General features: G+C 36.2%; 1 protein-coding gene across 2 annotated transcripts in view; it reads right to left on the reverse strand.

Annotated features, from left to right (window-relative positions):
- The window catches only part of EFCAB11 (EF-hand calcium binding domain 11), a 180,766-nt gene that overhangs the window by 142,337 nt on the left and 25,768 nt on the right, over nt 1–12,661 (reverse strand). The window lies entirely within an intron of this gene.

Raw genomic sequence — 12,661 nt, forward strand, 5'->3', positions numbered from 1 at the left:
CCTCATTATCCTAAATTTAACTAGAAGGGTAGACTAGTGATTTTCAAACTTTAATGTGCATATGAATCACCCAGAGATCATATAAAAGTAAACACATCTGATTCACGATCTTTGGAGTGGGGCTGAGATTAGGCATTGACAAGCTCCCTGACGCTGATGCTGCTGGTCTTTGGAGGACTCTGTGTGACAAGGGTGAACCTCTCCACGGGAGCCTGAGGGAGGAGAGTGGCTGAGTAGGAGGTGGGTAGACAGGATGTCTAGCCTTAAGGCAGCAAACTCCTGTGACACAGATGTCACAGATGAAAAGGGAGTACTGGAAAATGTTTGGTCCTTATTTTAGGCTCTATATAAGGAGGACAATAACGTTAATGTAGTTCTTAATTCTGAGCCTATTTTCCCAGGCCATTTTTAAATGATATTATTTTAAATATCTCAGAAAATATAAAGATCTTTTAGCAAACACAAATTTCTCTTACTTTATAAATATAGCATACAATATTATTAAGATTTCCACCCAGAAGTTTACTATCTACTACAAAGGAAAAAAACACAAGAAACTGATTCCTTTTTCTATAAAGGAAAATGGCATGAATACATTCATGATGTGAGGCTATTAATAACTTCAAGGATGACTGAAAGGGTTAGCAACATTTGGTCATAGAGAGAAACCACGACAGCAGTTTCTTATGTGACAGTTGAATTAAAAGAAAAATAGCCCTCATGCTATTACAGCAAGAACAGCATATTCAACCACATATGTAGATGAGGGATTGGATATGGTGGCCATAACACTTGTTATAGTGACATCTCAAAAACTAAACCCAGGGTTGGATGGCTGTCAAACCCAGTAATTTCCTCCCGAGAACAGTCTTTGTCACACTGACAGACCACATCTGTATTCATGCTGTGGTGGCTTCTGAATAATATCTGTGGTATACAGAGAAAATAAAGGAGTCTGCCATGCCACTCTCCATGATAAATAACCCCGCCAGTGAATTTCAGAGCTGGAAGACGCCTGCCAGATCACATAACACAGCACCCTCACTTCCGGGATGAGAAGACTATATTCAGGGAGGCTCAGTGACTTGTGGAAGACCGGTCAGTGGCAGAGCTGGGACTAGTGCTTGAGTCCCCTGCTTCCCAGCTGGGGACTCAACTGGACTCCGTGACCCTTCCGTGGCACCAGCGTGCCGTTGGGGGAGTGGAGCAAACGAAAACAAAACCAACCATAGTACAACGCCTGTTGGCTACATAAGCCATTCATTTACATGGAACGTAGACAAATGTAGTACAAAACCACCAGGAGCTGCAGGGGCTGCAAGGTGAAGCCTCCACTGCTCTTAATCACGCACACAGGAGATGGTATATGAATACAGACAGACACGTAATTGCATCAACAAAGATATTCATGACAGCTTAGGAGTTTAAAGTAAAAGGTAGAGACAATTTTCTTTTTGAACGATGGAAGGGTAGGGTATAGGATAGGGATAGCTTTCAAGATAAGAAATATCTTAAATTGCTGGGCCTTGAAAGATAAGTAGAATTTGCATCAGGGTAGAAGAGGAGACTACAAAATCTGGATATCCTAAATGTGGGAGGGGTTAAATATTCCTTCATATCAAGTAACGGATCCTTGATGAAATGAAGTAAATTAGCTTAACAGAAGAAATCAAAATAACACATTCTACTCGAAAATCTATGTAGTGAAGTGATCACTCTTCTCTACTTGCTTCTTGATCCAGTTCCTAAGCTTTAAGTCCCGTGTCACCAGGTCTAAAGTTCATGCTGGTAAAAGGACTATCCTCAATTACAAAGGAATAATTTTTGTCTATGGTGCAAAATCACTTAAGAACCCTCTGAAAAACTGGCACTTCCTGGAAATAATTAGCACATAATTATTTATATAGCTGGACTTTCATTTTTAAAATTTTTTAATGACACCTAATAATTGTACGTGCTTATGGGGTATAGTGTGGTATTTCAACATATGTATAAGTACAATATGTAATGACCAGATCAAGTAATTGGCATATCCATCACCTCAAACATTTATAATTAAAAAATTTTTTTTAGTTGTAGATGGACATAATACCTTTGTTTTATTTATTTATGTGGTGCTAAGGAGGGAACCCAGTACCCATGCACGCAAGGCAAGTGCTCTACCACTGAGCCACAAGCCCCACCCAAACAATTACAATTTTATAGCTGATTTTTAAAATAACAGCTTTATTCACTATATTACATGTGAAAGTCCCTAAGGGTCCCACAAAGAGAAAATGATGAGGTCATCTTGAAAAGCTTATACACATTCATAATCCCCATGTAGTAAACATAAGAGGATAATTGGAAAGGAGAATCTCTGACCATAAAATGCTGAACCAAAAGAATTTAAATAAAAATTAAAGCATTACTTTGTACAGAAGACACAAAATTTCATGAAGTGAAAACTAGAAGTGGTAGTGCATGCCGGTAATCCCAGCCACTTGGGAGACTGAGGCAGGAGAATATCAAGTTCAAAGCCAGCCTCAGCAACTTAAGTGAAACCATGTCTCAAAATAAAAAATAAAAAGGGTTGGGGTTGTGGCTCAGTGGCTAAGTTCCTCTAGGTTAAGTCCCTAGTACCTAATAATAAATCATAGTAATAAAAAATAGAAGCTCAAGAAGTCTATTTTTCTAGCCATGACACTCACAAAGTGGATACAGCTGATGACTGCTACATGTGCTATGAAGAATGAGATAAAATATCAAATCTTTTTTTAAAATATTTTTTTAGTTGTCAATGTACCTTTATTTTATTTATATGTGGGGCTGAGAATTGAACCCAGTGCCTCACACATGCTAGGCATGTGCTCTACCACTGAGCTACAACCCCAGCCCCCATCTCAAATCTTTTACATTTTCCTATATACAGAAGCATGAAGACCCTTACAGATCAATAATCATATTCACCAAATTAGGTATTCACTATAACAGCTGTGACCTTACTGAGGCCCCATGGCCACACTCAGACTCATTCTGATACACAAAATAACTGGGAAACTTTCTCTTATTAAACATATGCAACAAATTGGTTGCTTACAGAAAGGAATTATGGGAAGCTAAAGAACACAGTGAGGAATGACATTTCAAAAGAGATGTAAATGATTTATAAAAATAAGTGCTATCCCTTCCTTTAGGCCTGCTGGTTCTGGAAGACTTACATTCAGTGTACAAGAATGCCTATTAGTTCATTTTACCCAGCTCATAACAATACTTTCCAATAGACTGGCCATAATCTAAATTTTGATAGTATTTATTGCTACAAATTATTTTAGTCAGTTATTTGATACAACTTTCCTGCCAAGAATATCCATCACTCCTTTTTACAATTGCATTCTTAAGCCCCTAACCCTCACTAAACTCTGACATTGATTATTTATTACTCAACAAGTCATCATGCTTCTATTTTCAACTAATATTTAGTACTCCAAAAAGGAGAGTTAGATGTTCTTTTATATACTTCGACTTTCCAACATGTAATATGAAAAGGGGAATTCTTACACCAAAAATATCAGGGTATAACTTTAAATGTCCCATATGTGATTGGAGAGCATTTTGATGCCTCCGTATTTTCACTGTACGTTAGTCTGTGGCAATCTGCCTGTGCACTCAGAATCCTGGCTGCTGGGTCAGGCCATGGGGCCTTCTGCACATCCACATTTCATTTCATGCCTGGGAAGCAGAAGAAGCTTCGCAGTGCTTTTTGCCAACTGACAGGTGGTAGGAATATACAAATATCTGTGCTTATAATAGATGGAGAAGGCCTCTAGGTAAGCAGAAGTCAACATACCCATGCAGAGAAAAACACAGACCAGACATACACAGGGTGCTGATGGCAAAGTCAAAAAAGAACATTAAGCCAGCTCCCTGATGACAGCTAAGGCTAAACCATAAACTAAAATTTCCCCCAAATAATGCCAAGCGAGGCCGTCAGAAATTAATTCATGAAAATCACATACAGAAAGAGACAATAGATTAGGAAGCCACATGTGGACATTCCTGGTTGCATTTTAAAGTACTCTTTCCTAGTTATAAGAAATAAATTAAGCCATGAAGAAAACCGTGAGAATTTTACTATCACTGGGCATTTAGAATAAGTGACAATGGACCAACAATTACTTATTTATTATAACGCATAAAGCAACATGCCAAGGACAGTGGAGATAAACCTATAAATTCAGAGGACTTGTAGCATTTTATGGAGACAGTCACAAATACTGCATTTGTATTTATCAAGTAACTGACTAAAGTAATTTGTAGCAATAAATACTATCAAAATTTAGAAAAAGGAGACAAGGCTGTTCAAAGTAGAAAGGGAAAAAAAGGGGTTTTATGGAGTAGGACCTTAAAAGAAAGTCCCAATTTGTATAGTTATGGATTAGGGAGTCGCTGCCAGGCAAGAGAAATGAATGAAATATAAACGCACGTCGCACAATCAAAGGAGTAAGGATTATGCCAAGGGAAAATGGGCATTTGGGACTAAAGAAAGACAAGTCTGAAAAGGAACCAGATGTTGGAACAGGGACAACGTGTTGCACAGCCAAGATGAAGAGTTCTAACTTAGCTATTAGAATCGATGAAGATTATTTGAACAATAATAATAATAATAAAAAGCACCACAAAGTTTTCAACAAGTTCTATTGGTGTTAAAGAGGAAAGATGTTTTTTGTTTTAATCTGGGTGCTAGAAACAGCCTACTGAAAGGACTTCCACAGCACCAACAGTGCATTCAGCTCTTACATCTCTGTACTTTTGCCATTTTTAATGAGTAAAAGAAAAAAAAGACCTTCAAGAAAAGAATTCATTAAAAACTCCAGGATAATAATGAAATACAATCATTGATACTATTTCAGCTATTTTACCCACATGTGTTCATCATGACTACCAGCTATATGAGGAAAGCAAACTTAAAAGTTTCAAACACTGAAAGGAGTCTCAAATTTTGAAATCCAAATGTTAAATTTTATGATATCTTTAGAGATGAAGTTTACCAATTTTTGGTTTTGATTTTTCCGTGAGCTGTCCTTTGATTCAAGAAAGTAATTTGGCCCTCACAATCTTTCCTTAAGTAAAAAAATTTGCTCTCATTCATTTGTATGGGCAGTTATAATTAGCATGCCCTAAGAATGACCTACTAAAAATAAAATCTTAAGAGATCATTTTTATAAAGCAAATGCCTCTATAAAATAATAGCTAGAAATAGATATAGAAAGGCTTGGAAGAGACACCATAAAATAACATGATACAGCAAATTAACAAAAGCACATGAAACATCAGCAAATACTGCTCAAAAAGAAATCTAAGAAAAAATTAAACCGAAACCGGGGCGGGGGAGCCACATTGGGCACAGCACAAAGGAGAACAGGCATTGCAGAATCAGAGTAGAAGACATGGTGAGCAAAGCAAGCAATTAAAAATAGAGATTAAAAATTAAAACATAAGCATAAATCCAACATAAGCATAAATCAGCATTCCAAAGAAAAAGAAGGTGACTCCAAAAAGTCTGCTCTGATACGTTATATAATTTTATTTAAGTACAATGGCCCAAATAACTATCTTTGAATATGAAAGACAACAGGGAATACAGGTCTTAGGACCCTAAGAAAGGATTAACTTCAGCTAAGCAACAGCAATGGCAGGAGGTGTGGAGGTAGCTTTGAATCCATTTAACTGCAGAAGTAAGATGACAACAAAGGAAGAGACGATCGCAGAACAGAAGGTGAATGTTATGAATCCCAACAATATATGTGTTTATATATAAAAATCACATTGCTCTTATTTATGATAAAATCACTAAAGTAAACATCACCCAAACAGTTAAAAAATAATAAGTGCTTGCAACACTTTTAGAAGGAATGGATATGCCAGTGTTGCTATCATGTTATAAAGTGAAATGACTCTTTTATGCCTTATATTCAAGTCTCCCCCACCCTTTCTTTTTGGATGTAAAGTCATTTATTATATTATTTTTATTAAGAGTGTTATGGTTACACATGCATGGAATTTGATTTCTGATCACAATCCCCCCAATTCCTCCTCACTTTTCCCCTCTAATCCTCCCTTCCATCCTCCCTTCTCCTTTCTCTACTAGGCTTCCTTTTGCTCATTTATTTATATTTGATTGTTTTTTTTTTTTTACTTATATACAGGTGAAACTCCCTGTGGTTTAGTTTTTTTAAAACTCATTCTGCCTTGCCTGCCCTTTCCCATCCCTCTATTCTGCCTCCCTATATCCCTCCTCTACATCACTGATCTTCCCTTTATCTTTATCTTATTAGCCTATCCTTCCCTCCCGTTTCCTTTAATTTATTCCAGCTTTCACAAATGAAGAAAACATTCCATCTTTGAGTTTCTGAGTTGGGCTTATTTCACTTAGCATGATATTCTCCATTTCCATCATTTACCAGCAAATGCCATAGTCTCACTCTTTTTTATAGCTGAGTAGAACTCAACTACACACACACACACACACACACACACACACACACCACAATTTCTTAATCCATTTATCTATTGATGGACACCTGGGTTGACTCCATAATTTAGCTATTATGAATTGTGCTGCTATAAACATTGAGGTAGCTATATCTTTATAATATGCAAATTCTAGATTTTTTGGCGGGTGGGAAGTTATACTCCATGTATGTTTGATATGTCAAATGCATTCTTCTGTCATATATAAATAAAAAGAATAAAAAAAATTTTTAAAGACATATATCACTAATTAATCAATCTTAGATATTTTAGGAAAATATTAAGGAGTAGGGTAGCTGGGTAATACAGTGATTCCAACTCTAGTTTTTTGAGGAATCTCCATAATGCTTTCCATTTATTGATCTTTTTTTAGTGTTAAGGTTTTTGAGTTCTCTATATATTGTGGATATTAATCCCCTATCAGGAGTAGCTGGCAAAGATTTTCTTCCACTCTCTTAATCATTTCTTTTGCTTTGCAGAAGTTTTTTAGTTTGATGGCATCCCACTTATTGATTCTTGGTTTTTATTTCTTGCACTCTGGGGGTATTCTTAAGGAAATTTGTGCCAGCACCTATATGATTTTTTTTTTATTCTTTTTATTTATATATGATGTTTTACCCTATGTTTTCTTATAGCACTTGCAAGCTTTCTGGTATAATTCCAAAGCCTTTGATCCATTTTGAGTTTTGTGCAGGGGGAGAGATAGAGTCTCCCCCACCCTTTCTTTTTGGAGTCTAGTTTCATTTTCTACATAAAAGCTATCTAGTTGTCCAAGCACCATTTGTTAAAAGGCTGTCTTTTCTCCAAAATATATTTATGGTACTTTGTCAAGTATCAGGAGGTTGTAGGTATGGGAATTTTCCTCTGTGTCTTCTGTTCCACTAGTCTTCATGTCTGTTTTGATACCAACACCATGCTGTTTTTGTTACTATAGCACTGTAGAATAATTACAAATCAGATATTGTTATACTTCCTATTTCACTTTTCTGCCCTTTTGGTTTTCTTATTCTTCCAAATGACTTTAAGAATTATTTTTTTTTCTAATTCTATGAAGAATGTCATTGGTATTTTGATGTTGCTTGCATTGAATCTACATATTGCTTTTGGTAGTATGGCCATTTTGACAATATTAATTCTGCCTAGCCAAGAACATGGGACGTCTTTCCATCTAAGGTCTTCTCAATTTCTTTCTTCAAGCGTTCTATAATTTTCATTGTAGAGCTATTTTACCTCCTTGGTTAGATTAATTCCCAAGTTTTTCAATTAAAAAAAAAAACTGTTGTTCATAATGCTTTAAATAATCAATAAAAAATTAAAAAAAAAAAAAAACTGGCATTACTGCAAATGGAATGGTTTTCCTGATTTATTCCTCGGATGAATTAACTGTTGGAGTATAGGAAAGCTATTAATTTATGGGTGTTGATCTTGTATCCTGCTACATTGCTGAACTCATTAATTGCCGCAGTCTGGCTGGGCACAAATAACCGAGCTGCCACAAAGCACTTGTATGTTCAAACAGGAAACTGTATTGCCCGAACTCCACCAGCACTCCACGCACACTTCCGGGGAACTCTCCACCGGGCTCCAAGCTTATTCTTCCGGACCCCCTCGAGAACTCAACGGGAACTCCAGGGCGTCTGAGGCAGCAAGAGCCGCACTATTGCCGGACAGTAAAGGTCTATATACAATTGAATACACAGCTTAACATAACCATCATCATCTTAATGGCTCGCTGGCTTTACCTCCCAACCATTCCCTTCTGGTAAAATGCCATGCGTCATCTCCACTAGGCTGTGGCCCTCAACAATTTATAAACTCTAGAAACTCTAGAAGTCTTCTGGTAGAGTTTTTTGGGGGCTTTTAGATAGGTTCATGTCATTGGCAAACAGAGGCAGTTTGATTTCTTCTTTTCCTATTTGTATCCCTCTGATTTCCTCTTCTTGCCTGATCACTCTGGCTAATGTTCCAAGAACTATATTGAATAGAAGTGGTAAAAAGAATAAACAGCCTTGTCTTGTTCCTGATTTTAGAGGAAATGCTTTTAGTTTTTCTCCATTCAGTATGATGTTGGCTTTGGGTTTGTCGTAAAAAGCCTGTACGATGTTGAAGCTGAAAGGGTAAAGTTTCTAAGCTGCAAAGCCTGAGTTAAAATGTAAAGGACCAGGCATTGTAAACCTGCTTCTAAACTGCAAAGCATGGGTTAAATTCCTGAGGCAGTTAGGACAAGGCCCTACTGGCCATTTAGTTGATTTATGGCCTGGGATCCTGTGTAACTCCTCATGTAAGCATTCAAGACCCTGTGCTGCTTGTCACGTAGACATTCAGGGCCCGAACCAATCAGTTTAAATGTAACCCCCTCCTTAGGAATGACCTATCACTCCAGCCAGCCCTGTTCCCGCCAATGAATGTACTAATCAAGTCTAAGAATTGTTGTTTGATTTTCCCGCGGTGTAAGGTGATTTGTTAAAGGAGACTGTGATGTATGCAAAGCCCCCGCCCTCCCCAAAAAGTGTTCTTAAGCATTGTTCAACCCCTGCTCTGGGCTCTGGGCTGGTCTCCTTTCCTGAGTGGGCACGGAGCCTCAGCATGCTGAATCAATAAATCCCCTTCTGCCAATTGCATGAGTGGTCTCTTGGTGGTCTGTTTCTCCGACGCTTCGCCAGACCCTTACAAAGCAAGTTCCTTCCATCCCTAGCTTCTTTTTTGTAACATGAATGGGTGCCAAATTTGATCAAAAGCCTTTTCTGTATCTATTGAGATAATCATGTAATTCTTGTCCTTAATTCTGTTTAAGTGGTGAGTTACATTATGTTGAACCAAACTTGCATCCCTGGAATGAAGAGCCCACTTGATCATGGTATATTATCTTTTGGTGTCTTTTTAAAATGTGCTTTGCTAATTTTTATTAAGGATTTTCATCAGGGATATTGGCATATAATTTTCTTTCCTTGATACATCTTTGTCTGGTTTTGGTACCAGGGTTATACTGGCTTCACAAAATTTATTTGGGAATTTCCCTCTCTTTCAATTTCACGGAATACTTTGAGAAAGACTAGTGTTAGTTCTTCTTAATGATCTTCTAGAAATCAGCTGAGAATCCATCTGATCATTGGCTTTTCTTTTTTGGAAGGCTTTTAACTGATGTTTCAATTTCATTACTTGACATTGGTCTGTTTAGATTTTTTATATCTTCCTGATTCATTGAGCAGGTCATATATGTCTAGAAATTTGTCAATGTCTTTAGATTTTTCAGTGTAGTAAAGTAAAATTTTTAAAATAGGATCTGATAATCCGCTGGATTTCAGAAGGTTCTGTGGTAATATCTCCTTTTTTATCTCTCATTGATTTTTCTCTTTCTTTTGGTTAGTTTAGCTAAAAAATTTATTAATCTTTTCAAAGAGCCAATTCTTCATTGCATGATCCTGTGTATTATTTTCTTATTCTCAATTTCATTGATTTTTACTCTGATGTTAATTATTTCCTGTCTTCTGCTGGCTTTTGAATTAGTTTAGACTTCTTTTTCTAAGCCTTGAGTGGAGCATAAGCTTATTTATTTGGAATCTCTCTATTTTCCAAGTTTCTCTCTTCAGTTATTTGTTTTGATGTTTATTTGCTTGTTTGGTTGATTGGTTTTATTGTTGTGGTTTGGTTTGGTCTACTAAATTAAAATGCAATATGGGCAAGTACTCTTGAAAAAGACCAATCTTGATCTTTAGCAATTTCTTTGAAGAGAACATGGCAGTCACTTACTCAAATGGTATGAAGATTTATTTCTCTAGTCACTCAAACCACAGAGAACTCTGGTCTAATAAAAAATTTTCACTCTTCTTCTTCTTTTTTTCTTATGGTGCTTTTCAGATATCAAGCTTTTATTCTGGGTAATTATGGGCCTGGGTGGTGAGCTCCATCAAAAGCTACTCTGGCTTCTCAAAAAGTGAGTCTAGCTTTAGAAACATTATAAAGTTTTGCATCTTAATAGCCTCAGCAGCTGATTTTTATTTTCTTATTCTGGAAAACTGTACACATCACTGAAACAGGGCAGGGGAGTGTATATGTGTATATTAGACATCTGTTTCTGTGGCCTGCTTTAATTTACACAAACGGGAACTATTTCTCTCTCCTTTTTGAATTCCCAACTTCATTTAATACTTTTTATATTCATCATTTATTCTGGTTGAGGGATTATGATAGCAATATAATTTTCAAATATAACAGAGTTTAAATAGAGCATGTTCAATCAACTAAAATGCTTTATTTTGCTGGTATATAGTGGTCTCTGCAAAATGTCTTGAGCACACAACTCTCAAGAAGTACTACAAGATTTGTACAGTATATGTAGTTATAGATTATATGTACATGTGCTACTAGATTAATACATTATATGTAGCTCAAAATATAGATTTCTCAAGAATTTTATAAAGATGTCTTTTATTTAGTAATGACAAATAACTTTTTGCTGTCACTAGAAATTATTAATAATATTTAACAAGAATAATGTGATTTAAGCTAATTTATTATTTCAGAACATATTGGTTAATCCTTTGTGATTGAGCACTTTAAAGTTCAATTTGTTTTGATACATGATTTTAACAACTGTTAAAGATACCTCATAAAATTATGTAGAACTAATGAGAAAAAGTCATCAGGGCCCTAATACCCTCAGTTTTTAATTCTATCCTCTGATAAGGCAAAGGTTTAGAGGTTTTCAATTTTTAATTATTACTATTTTGTTATTGCTAACTGAAATTTAGCTAATATATTTTCTGATATCAATTTTATATCAGTTTGTTGCTCTTGAAAACTTATTAACCTTTTGAATTCTTGTATTTAAAAAAATTATGTCCTAAAGCCATTGATATTTTGCAAGTTTTTTTTTTAAAGCCAGTTAGGATATTCCATTTCCATATCTAATATGTAGATATTCCATCTACATATTAGCAAACATGTAGATGTGAAGAGTTATAATAGGTGACACATTATTTTTAAAAATAAAATCACATTTACAAACATCTACTTTCAAAAAATGCTCTCCTTGTAACAGGTTTCTTCCAGAAGCAGTTATTTTCTCACTTATTGTCAAAACACTGCTTCTACCTTGAAGGGCTATATTTAAGTATATTTTTCAAAAAATCTCTGCAAGATAGCATCTACTAAAACCATTTAGCACATCAAGGTCACCTAGTTTGGACAACTTGTCTTTCTGCAAAAGGAAAATGGGTAACAATTTTTAGTCCCTCTTATTAAAAACAACCTCTGTGTGGGAGAAATATTGGTATTCATTACCTATCTCATTACAAAGTGTATAAAAAGGTACTAGCATACTTTAGAGAACTTATTTGCACACAACCAACTAATATTATCCTTTGGTACTGTGTATGCATCTGGCTTTAATGTCTTTGTTCTTCAATAGCTCATTCAATAGCTTGTTTGTGAGTGCTGCAGCCAATGCATTTCATATATGTCACTGTTAATGATAATGAGTGCAAATCCTTATTCAAATAACCTGCTTCATTATTTCTACTGAGTAGGGCTGGCTTCTGGACAGATTCCATTAAATTGCTTTCATCCCAAATGGGAATATCTGCCAGATGTCTCCCAGTATCCATTCTCTCTCCCTCTTCCTCAGTATCAGAACCTGTGAACGGGCCTATAACTTTCCAGAGCAAACCTCACATTTTCCAAGGCCCTCCTCCTTTCTCCCTTACAGATACAGCCTTGAATCTACATTGTAAGTCCTGGGATGTAAGTAGGAACAATATATAGCCTTAGAAGAAGGGGCAGCTCTCCTGCCTCCTTTCCTTCTAACTACCTAGAATTCAGATTTGATGGTTGTAACTTAAGCAACTATCTTGAAGCAAGAAGGAGAAGCCAGGCATTATTAGGGCAACAAGAAGGGGGACCTAGGTCCTTCATATCTATGTTGTTATCACTCAGGCTTGAGTTGCCTATATTTATGTGTGAGAGAAATATACTTACATCTCTTTGAGCTTCTAGTATTTAGGATTTTCTGTCTCTCATTGGTATGCTGAACCCTTATTAATACACCTGGTGATGGCCTGATGAAGCACTCATGCTAGGTGTCGGAGCACAGACAGTTCTGCCATCTCCTCACATCCACAGGTGCTTCCTCATTAACATAACCTTCAAT

Source organism: Spermophilus citellus (genome assembly GCF_964194105.1).
Source record: "Spermophilus citellus genome assembly, chromosome: 4".
NCBI classification, from domain to species: domain Eukaryota; kingdom Metazoa; phylum Chordata; class Mammalia; order Rodentia; family Sciuridae; genus Spermophilus; species Spermophilus citellus.